Source organism: Rosa chinensis, chromosome 2 (genome assembly GCF_002994745.2).
Source record: "Rosa chinensis cultivar Old Blush chromosome 2, RchiOBHm-V2, whole genome shotgun sequence".
In the NCBI taxonomy this organism is placed as follows: Eukaryota; Viridiplantae; Streptophyta; class Magnoliopsida; order Rosales; family Rosaceae; genus Rosa; species Rosa chinensis.
The window spans coordinates 65,399,369-65,410,463 of NC_037089.1; the positions used below are offsets into that span (position 1 = coordinate 65,399,369).

At 38.1% G+C, this 11,095-nt stretch overlaps 1 long non-coding RNA gene across 1 annotated transcript; it reads right to left on the bottom strand.

Annotated features, from left to right (window-relative positions):
- Positions 1–4,407: 4,407 nt before the first annotated feature.
- Positions 4,408–5,394, bottom strand: LOC112183337. The gene is made up of 2 exons (XR_002929839.2): positions 5,327–5,394; positions 4,408–4,693 (listed from the first exon to the last, which is right to left on the bottom strand). It is a non-coding gene; the product is annotated as an uncharacterized LOC112183337 (long non-coding RNA).
- Positions 5,395–11,095: the final 5,701 nt, after the last annotated feature.

The following is an 11,095-nucleotide window of genomic DNA, read 5'->3' on the forward strand; positions in this document are numbered from 1 at the left end:
AAACACTCTAAAACCAACATTTTTTTTTTTACAATTTAATTTAATTTCAACACTTAGGTACGGGAACAGGGAGTCTCGATGTGCAATGGGACTGAAACAGCTACCCTTTTTCAAGACTATGTTTAATCCAATATACCTTAGTGTATCACAACATCAATTAAAAACACAATAAAAACACAATCCAACATCAACTATTTTTCATTTTTTTTTTTTATATACTAACTACTAAAAACACAATAAAGCAATAACCCTTCCCCCATACTTAATTCATGCATTGTCCTCAATGTATAAACAAATATAAATCATGCAAAGCATAAATCAAGCATAGAAGAGAAAATGAACACAACGAAACCTAAAACAACTTAAAATTTAAGAAAATAAAATAGAAGGAAGAGTTCAAGAAAGCAAATCTGCGTTTGATGGCTCCTCCACAGCTACAGTTGAAATGGGTTGCCTCCCATGCAGCGCTTAATGTTTAAAGTCTTTCAGCCTAGACTTGTACCTCCATTTACTCCTTTGGAGGAGCGGTATGCGGGCGAGTGGCAGCCCTCTTGCTGGTTTCAGCCTTCGGAGGAGGGTCCTCATGGTGTGATGCAGTAGCGTCCTTGCGAGGAAACCCAGGAGGATAACTCTGCAAGTTATTGACTTCCTGAGTAAGCTTGTTTATTACAGTGTGACAGCGGATCAAAGAGCAGTTCATCTCAGAGATGTAATCGATCATGCAATTGACTCTCCAATCTGTCACCATAATACCATCGCGGAGAGAGGAACGCAAATCATCAATCGAATCCGAAAAGCTTTCCAGGGTGGCCATAGGGCGAGGAGCACGAGCAGCTGGTGAGGAAGAAGACTCTCCGGGATGCAGTCTGGGAGAGCGACGAGGCAGAGGAGGGGGACTGCGGGTACGCTCACGGATAGGACGATGGTCCCATGGACGAGTAAGCCCAGCTCTAGTGGCCGCTTGACGACCTTCTTCTTCCAAAGAGAGAACATGGCGTTGATTGACGCCCCTGCGAGGGGTAACCTTGGTTCGAGCCATGAGGAAGTAGAAGGAATTTGAAACTGCACGCTTAGACAAACCTTAGTAAAATCTGGAGGAGACAAAAAGGATGTATATGTAAAGCACAAAATAGGGTAGAAATCTCAACAGGCACACGGTTTTAACAAAGCTTCTCCGGGAAGGAGAAGAGTTATGACAGTTCACGGCCCAAGAAACACGTATGCACATGAAAAACTCCCCCACGCGTAAATATTCCTTTCTTTTCCTGGATTTATGGCAATTAGACCTGCTTTCGGCTGTAGCTTGTCTGTCACAGCTCCTCGAGATTCGTTTGGTTCCCCCACGTGTCCTTTCTTTTCCTGGATTTATGGCATGCTTTCGGCTATAGTTTGTCTGTCACAGCTCCTCGTGTCCTCCACGCGTCAACAGCTTTTCCGTGTTTTCGGGTGACTTTAATCCAACGCGTAGATTTAATTTCAGAGATCGTCCATCCAACGGTGGAGATATGCTTACTCGTTCTATAAATAGGTGCATTCTGAGGGACTGTTCACTCCAAAAGAAAATTCTTCCGAGTTCCAGTCTTTCTCTCTCAACCCTTCAGCCTTTCTTTCGAAACTCAAATCCTTTCTGCATCAACATGGAACCACAAACTCTGCAACTAATGGAGCAACAGACCCAGCAACAAATCGAGGATGGAGGAAACAACCAAGCAGCCGGGACTAATAACCGGTGGGCTCCCACACCGCCTCAACTAAGAATCCTCAAGGGCCTTTACTATGATAAGGGTTTTAAGTACCCAACTCCAGAGCAGATTCAAGAGATCTGCCTTCATCTGAAACAGTATGGGCAGATCGAGGACAAAAACGTCTTCTTTTGGTTCCAGAACCTCAAGGCTCGTGAGAGGCAGAAGTTGAAGGAATTTCGGAACGTTCCGGTTGGTGGATCTCTCGATCTCAATTTTGGTTCCACTGGTTCTACTAGTAATGACAGGTCCACTGACAGATCCATTGATCTAAACTTTGGGTCACGTGTCGGCTATGGTGCTGATGGATCGATCATGGAACAACGAGGAGAATATCACCAGGAGATTGAAACCCTTCCACTATTCCCCATGCATGGTGAGTACATCTTGGGCAACATGACTACTTCCGAGGGAGGTGGCGGTTATGGCGGTGGCTCTCACATTTCCCTTGAGCTCAGTCTCAGCTCCTACAGAGATGCAGACATGGCTTAGTATTATTATTATTATTATTATTATATATTTTTTTTTTTAATTTTTTTTTTTGTAAATAGCTGAATTTAATAAGACTGAATGAATGCAAATTTTTTTTATATATATTTTTTTATTTTTTTTTATTTTTTATATAAAGGACTCAAAAATAAAAGACAAATATATATATAGGACTCAAAATGAAAGACAAAAATATAAATCTCTTCCCCCACACTTAAATATTGCATTATCCTCAATGTAATCAATTAAAAGCATGCAATGTAATAAGTAAGCATAGATAGAAGACATTTACGAAAACAAATCCTAAAATAAAAACTAAAGAGAAAAATTGAAAAAAAAAAAAGAAATAGGGAAAGAGAAAGCAAATCTGATTTGCATGGGTTGCCTCCCAAGTAGCGCTTGTATTTTACGTCTTGCAGCCAGACGGTACCTACATTAAATAAAGTTAGTAACTATAATTAACAAAGAAATACAAAATAAAAACAAGTATAACTATTAATTACAAACTACAAGTATAATTAACAAGTATATTGTACATAAGACACAAGTTAAGTATACAAGTGAGTATAAAACGTGAAAAGTATTTTTACAAGTTTAAAGTGTGAAACAACAAAATAATTTACACGTATAGAGTATTCACAAGTATTTCTTTTAGTATAAACATTATTGATATCGAATCAAATTCCAAGCGGTAAATCAAGTGAACGTGCGGCCCAAGTATAGTCGCCTAGACACAAACTCCCTTTCAAATCGTTTGGGCAACCTTACTGAAATGGCCAGGTGGGGGAGGACGAACACGAGAGGAAAAATCCATTTTGGCATGAGCTACTCTCACATAGTGGTTTAGGCCCATTTGCAAGCACTTCTGGATTCAAAAACCCGTCATGAACGTTATCCCCTTCCTAGACACCATTCCACATAGGCTATACTTACTAAGATGAAAAAGTTCATAAGTGTGAAGACAGTTCAACAAGTGTTAATAAAGGCCGCCCTCAACCTTAAGGGACCTGAGCTAGGTACCAATAAGGGGTTTATGCCAATATTAACAAAAGAGACTTCACCTATTCCTCTCAATTTACAACCTACAATTAAAATTCGTGTTCAATAATATAAATAATATCCTAGTTAATTTAAACTAAGTTTCAAACAATTTATATACAACAAATATATACAATAAATGACATAATTTAGCAATTGATTTTTCAATCCCCGGCAACGGCGCCAAAAATTGATGCCCCTTTGGGAGCGCGCAATTTAACCCTGAAAATATCGTTAGTATATGGTAAATAGGGATCGTTCTATTCCGGGGATTGAGGGTACACCTGTCATTGTGAAACAAACAAAGAAAAGTATTATTTACAAAAATAAAATAAAGAATATAAATATATACAATTGTATAAACAAATAAAGAATTAAAATAAAAAAGTATTATTTACAAAAATAAAATAAAGAATATAAATATATACAATTGTATAAACAAATAAAGAATTAAAATAATAAAGTATTATTTACAAAAATAAAATAAAGAATAAATATATACAAGTAAACACAAATAAGGGGGGATTAGGATTCTTAAAATTAAAATTAAAATAAATAAAATAAAGAAAACGTAAAAACATATATACAAGGGTGGAACACAAGGAACAAAGATCAAAACCACATCCATGTAATCAAATTCGATTCAAACCCTATAATTGTTCTTCCAAGTCATGAGAGAGGAGTTGATCATGTGAAACATTCGAAAGCAAATGATTTCCCATATTTTACTTTTCAATGCTAATTAACCTAAGCGAAAGCACCTAGATTAATCCTATCAAACATGCAATCAAGCCCTAGAAAGCTAGTCAATCATGACATGTTCAACGCATTAGACATAGAGAAAGGCTATCAACTCAAGTGTACAACTTAGTTATGGAAAAGTCCACCTAATTGCAATCCTCTTCAATTAAATTCGATTCTTGTCCAGAACCTTTACTACTTTGATTCAAGTTTACACAAAACGAAAAGTCGATTTCATGTTCTTAAACCTAGCACCAATTACATGCAAATCCTATAAGTGTCGACCCAAATAAGATAAACATATAAAAGTTTTCTATCAAGCAAATTCAATCGAACAAACTCACATAAGCAACTTAGAATCACAATTATAGAATTCGAAAACTTTATTTAAACATAGTGTCACGCCCCGAATTTTGAATAAGAAATTCAAATCCGAAACATGAATAATTACAAATACAAATACCAATCTAAAATTTTCTTGCAGAGTAACACACCTCACACCACTCAATAATACAATACCCAACTCCTCAATTTCTTATTACAGCACACTATTACAAATTCCAAATTTTATAAGTTCAAAATGAACATAACGAAACTCACAATAATGCTGTAACTCAAATACCACTACTCTAGCTAGGCAGCCTGATCACCTTCTCGATTCTCCTGACCTGTAAGATTTCCCGCTACACAAATATATATTGTGTACCGGGATTGCAACAACACAAACCCGGTGAGCTTGACAGCCCGTATGAGTAAACGAAAGGATTGCACAAATCTAATATAACAATTTCAACTCAAGCAATTGAAATTGTAGTAATAACACAATCACAACGACCACCACAAAATCTCATCACTTTCTCACTCTCACATATATATATATATATTATACACTTATGAGTCACTCCTCGTTACCCTCATAAGGTCACTCAACATTTGGCAGACAGACTAGAGCTCTAACTGATCGTTTCCACCTACCCGGCGCGAGAGCGTGGTTCACGATTTAATGCTATTAGTTCCACCTACCCGGTACAAGAGCGTGGTTCACTAATAGATGCCATGGTCACCCCCGTGACCTATTGATCTCCACAGACCAATATATCTCAACAAATCAACAATTTATTGTTTCTCAAACAATAAACTCAACACCTCACTCAATATATAATTTCCTCAACAAAAACCAACAACACGTATATTTTATCAAAAATAAAATATGTATAAAGTCATTCGCACATGTATTAACAACAATAAATATTATAGCATTAAATATAAATATTTAGAACTCCGATTCGTGAATGAACCATGTGCGGTTTACTCACCTCGATACTCCCGCTGCGTCTTCAAATTAACACAATCACACCAAACTCGCTTGCCCAAGTAAAAACCGCTAATCACCTAATCATAAGTGACTTGAGTTTAGCCAACAACTCACAAAATAAAATAACTGACGATCTGACGGTCTAAACGAATTTATACAGCGATCCAACGGTCAGATCGAATTTATACAGTGATAGCAAATAAATAGTAATTACCATTCCCAAAAGATCACATTCTTACGATAACTTTGGGATATGGCAACACTAGAGTACTCTAATCTTTAACCTTATTTCATGAATAATTGACTAAATAAAATCAATTATTTTCATTATCAATTTTTCCTTAACCTTGTTCACAACATAACTCGATCATTTTTATTAACGGTCCAATCTCATTTATCAATTTCTTTCTATGTCGCATCACATAGAAATTCTATCGAATTTACTATGGGCACCCGACACCTTCCAACCTTTCTGCACACCCACAATCATTCTCTTCACGACCATTATCATAACAAAATGTCTTAGCAAACCTTAACCAACACATTTACTCACAGAACCAAAAACAATCTCAAACCACCATTTCCAATCCCATGTCGTATTCTCACAACCACAGATTCACAATAAGCATAGTTAACATTAAATCAACCAAGTCTCCAATTCAAGGTTATAACACTAGGTTATTAACTCATCCAAACAGTCGAAAAGTACCAAAGCACATAACTTCGATCTTTTACCTTCAGTGGTACAATTTGCAGGAGCAATGCTACTGACGAAGAACACAGCAACCAGGAGCTTCAATGTGTATATGAATCTGAAAAGATCGGAGGCCTCGTCGGATTTTAAGGATGGTAACGCTGTCTCCAAAAATGGACTCCATAGCAAGCAACTCATCCTCCTGAACCTGATCATTGATCCTCAGCTGCTCTTCTGACAACTTCGACTCTTCGACACAACGCTGCAGCTCTTCCAATCTTGTCACAGCATCATCATCCTCTTTCCCACGCTCAGACACCTCAGCAACATTCTCTACACTAGCCACAACTCTCTCTTCTTCTTGTTTTAGTACACTAAAGTTGATATGACTGCCAACAGGTGCGGTGTACTCACTGTGAGCTTTGATTACAAGCATCAGAAACTTGGAGTCTTTGAAATGGCTACTTCCATCACCATGTTAACGTCTGATTCAGCCAACTGCGAACCAACCCTTTAAAGAGCAGTCTTCAATTCCTCATGAATTATTTTGCCATCTTTATCAGTGTTTACCAAATACTGCAGATAATTGCAGATCTGTTGCAGGGAGAGAGAAAGAGGACGACAAAGGAAGAAAGATGATGGGGAGGTGAGTCGGTGCTTGACTTCAACGACAAGGAGGAAAATCTGGAGTGAGTGCAGAGAGAGGGGACAGCTAGGGAGCTGGGCCAAAGTGGAGTGAAAAGGAAAAAATGATTTGTCTTGTAAAGAAAGAAAAAGAAACCAGAAAAGATTCTTAATTAAAGAAAAGAATCCTAATTTTCAAATAATCGTAACTTAATCATAAGAGCTCCGAAAATTGTATTCCACATATGCACGAACTCGTATCGACGAGCTCTACAACTTTCATGAAGAAAGTTTTATCAAATTCCGTACGTATAAAAAGTCAACTTCTTTGACTTCCCTTACTACATTCAGTTTTCCGAATAAATTGTTCGCACTAATTCCACAACATCTCTACGCTTCGTACTTGTGCTCAACACTCCGAAATCATTTCCAAAACTCATCAAAAATTAAATTGAATTTTCGGGGTATTACACATAGAAATTGGGCTTAAACTTTGCCCTAAACATTATTGTTAACTAGAAACAAGTTCATACGAAATCAAACAAGGAAACCAAAAAGGTTACAAGGAAAAGGAACGAATTACACCGTGAGTGGAGATGGAGATGGAGAGCTAGATGGTTGGATCTTGAATCTTGGAAGCAAGCCTTCAAGGTGGATGATGGAGGATATGATCTTCACGGCTCCTTCTTCTTCTTCCTCTCCTTGCTTGAAAATGCAGAAACTTAAAACTAGAGAATGGAGAAGGAAAATGGAAAGGAAATGGAGAGACAAAGAAGATGGAATGGATGAAGGAATGTAGAGAGAAAATGGAAAGGAAATGGAGAGACAAAGAAGATGGAATGGATGAAGGAATTGGTGTTATGGATTCAGAAATTGGTGATTGAGAGTGAGAGGAGAAGGTGTTTAAATAGGGAAGAAAAAGAAGAGTGAAATGATGAGATGAAGAAAAATAATGAAAGTGGAGTATGAGAGTGGTTTGTAAAATATGTAAAAGATGAGGTAATGATGAAAGCAAAGCATGAAGGTGAAGAAATGTGGAAGTGATGATGATCTTTTAGGGTAGAAAAATTGTATCCAAGGAAAAAGAAATGCTTTCTTCATATGGGTGGGAAACATGAATATGTGGTGTTGAGCTGTTTTCAGGTCAGTTTCTTCCCCTTTATTCCTTCAATTATTTCTCCATCAAAACTTCAGAATGAGCCTTCGACTTCTTCATAAAAAATGTTCCACTATGCGTGTAAATCATCCTCACAAATTTTCAGAGCTTTATTCCATGTGGTTGGGCCGGAAATGCTGCTGGACCTCTTATAGGTCCAGTTTTCCGGTTTTGCTTCTGTAGAAAATTGGGCTGATTGTTTAAAGGCCTTCCACTCATATTTTTCTCTGGAACTCTTCATAAGAAATGATCCTTTGGGTGTCTAGAATGGATCTGGAGAGTTTCAGCTCATTTCGAGTTCATTTGGTCAGGTGGCCGCTCCTTCTTCCTTGCTTGGCTCTGATTCTCCTAGCCGGAGTAAGAAAATATTCAAAGTTGACTTTTTAGTGCATTTTCATTCTTCTCCATCATTTCTAGGTAATTATGGACGTAACACTCATTTCTTCTTCATCTACTCCAATGTACCTAAAAATAGAAATTAAGTTAAAAATCGATTCGTTAAGGAATAACTAAGCAAAATGTGAGGAATTAACATTTAAAATATCACATTAAAATGCGCCTATCAAATTCCCCCACACTTAGCTTTTGCTAGTCCCTTAGCAAAACAAAACAAACAAAATCCAAAACAGAACAAAGACTTGACAAAAAGCAAGTAAATGACTCTATTGCTCCTAACTGTTGTCTCAGAGACTCCAAACTCATGGTTTTCACGTTAAACACTTAATCAAAATCACAAAGATAATTCCATGGTTAATAAACCTGTGACATTCATATGACTAAGCAAGATATGGAGAACTTAAGTTATACAGTGAATGATAGCATGTTTCGAACAAGTCCAATCCAAACTTACAGGGCATACTCTCGATTTTTCTCTCAGAAATGGCTATGCTTAAAAGCTTCACACTCAAGTATATGCAAGAGAACAAATTGTAAGGCAACAAACAACTTGCATATTTCATCAATAAACACATTTTGTGAAGAATTTTTAAAGACCTCATGAAATGACTAAGTGCACAAATGGACCTAAACCATAAGCTCGACTGCGTAACTGACTCCACTAACCAAAGACTGCCCATCTCAAGGATCAAGTCAGCACTTAAAACAGGTTGTAATGGGGCTAAGCTAGGGTTTTCGAAATGAAGATTAAGGATACAAAAAAGGGATGGGCCTCCTAATTCTGTTGATTGGGAGAAGGCAGGAAGACTAGTGAAGTTTTTGAAGATTTTCTATGATGCAACTGTGCAATTCAGTGGCTCTAAAGTTGTGACAGCAAATCAGCCCCTTCTTTGGATGTGTACCATTATTGTGGAGTTAGATAAATGCATCCAAAGTTCAGACCCTCTCTTGGTGAACATTGGGACATCAATGAAGAAGAAGTTCGATAAGTATTGGAAAAAGTTGGAGGACATGAACAAGATCTGCCTAATTGCTGTTGTGATGGATCCAAGATACAAGTTGCTATATTTGAGCTATTTTTTCCCCAAGTTGCAGCAAGACAAAGCAATGGTGCAGTTGATGGTAGATGAGGTCAAGTCCACTTTTATAAAGCTGTACGAGGAATATGCTGAGGCTGACCCAGAAGCTGCCCAAGCTTCAATTGAGGCCACTATGCCTAAAATGGTTTCTGCAAATGCACTAACTGTGGAGGAGGACAGCCATGCTCAGAATATTTCTGGTTTCATGAAGCTGAGACAAGAACAAGATGTTGTCGAGATAAAGACTGAGGTTGACAAGTACCTCCTTGAAGCTTCTGAAGACCCTGCAAGCATGAACTTCAACCTATTGGAGTGGTGGAAAGAAAATGCAGTTAGATTCCCCATTCTATCGCAGATTGCACGAGATGTGTTTGCTGTTCCAGCATCCACTGTTGCATCTGAAAGTGCCTTCTCTCTTGGAAAAAGGGTCATCGATCCTTTTAGAGCAACCTTAACTCCTAAAATGGTGGAATGTCTAGTCTGTTGTAGTGATTGGCTGAGAGCAAACAGCGTGTCCACACTGTACAAAGAGCCAACACAGACCGAGCTTGATCTCTATGCAGAACTGGAAAAGCTTGAATCAGGTGAATTGTTGTGAATTTCTGGAATTTTGTTTAACTGTTGCATACAATATATGAGCTTGATTCTAGCTTGTTTATATGTTTTTGTAGGTTTGGTTGGAGTTACACACGTATCTGTTGCTGAGGACTGAAAATGGAAGAACTGAACAAGTGAAGAACTGATGATGTTGCTGCACAAGTCTCACGAGGGTCTACAACTGTTTTTATTTTTTATTATGTTCATTTTCAATTGAACTGCTGGTTTGTAATCCTAATAGAAAAAAAAAACTGCTGGTTTGTAATTTGGTAATTTGGTTTTTTTTTTTTTTTGATGATGATTTGGTAATTTGGTTTTGCCACTTAATGAGTTGCAGGTTGTTGTAGACTTGCAGGGTGTTGAAAACAGCCATTTTTGGCTGAAACAATTGTATTTGACTATTTGTAACTGACATTTAGGCTTTAGAAAATAATAAAATTTTGGGCCTGGAAATGAAGTATTTGGGCCCAATATAGGACCGAAACCGAACCGGCCCGATTTAGATATCGGTTGCACCGAACAATTCGGCCCAGCCCATCAGATTTCGGTTGTCGGTTTCAAATACTGTCCAACCGACTAATGCAGTTCGGATTCGGTTTGGGCCCAGAACCGAACCGGCCCGACATATGCCCACCCCTAGTTTCCGCAAGACCATTTGGGTGTGTTCATGAAAATATAATGTCCAACATCAGTCCCAATACAATAACCATCGAAAGTCTTTAATGTAAGCTCTCTAGCATTATCAAGTCCAACTGACGGAATAGGATGATCCGGGGAGTGAGCCCGTTGTCATATGATATGTGCTAAAAGTGCAGCATAAGCAGCATTTACAGGTGGACAATGGCACAACACGTGACCAGCGTGTTTGCGTATCGGCCAATATCATGAGATATTTAAACGCTTGCAATTTTGTTGAATCAGTCTATAGAATCCCCATAGGTTCTATGTAAGAACAGAATGAGTATTTTTATATCATTTGCATAGGATGGTCTCAGTCCTAATTTCCCTAGGGAAAGGGTTTTGTATAGGGATGGCAATGGGGAGGGTAGGGTAAGGGGATTAAATTACCATCCTCATACCCGACTTCATTCACCATCCCCTTACCCGCCCCAATCCCCGTAATAAGAAACTGGGGATTCCCCGTCCCCGTCCCCATTGGGGATTAGGTCCCCGTACCCACCCCAATCCCCGTTAACAATATTACTAATTTATTATATAAAAATT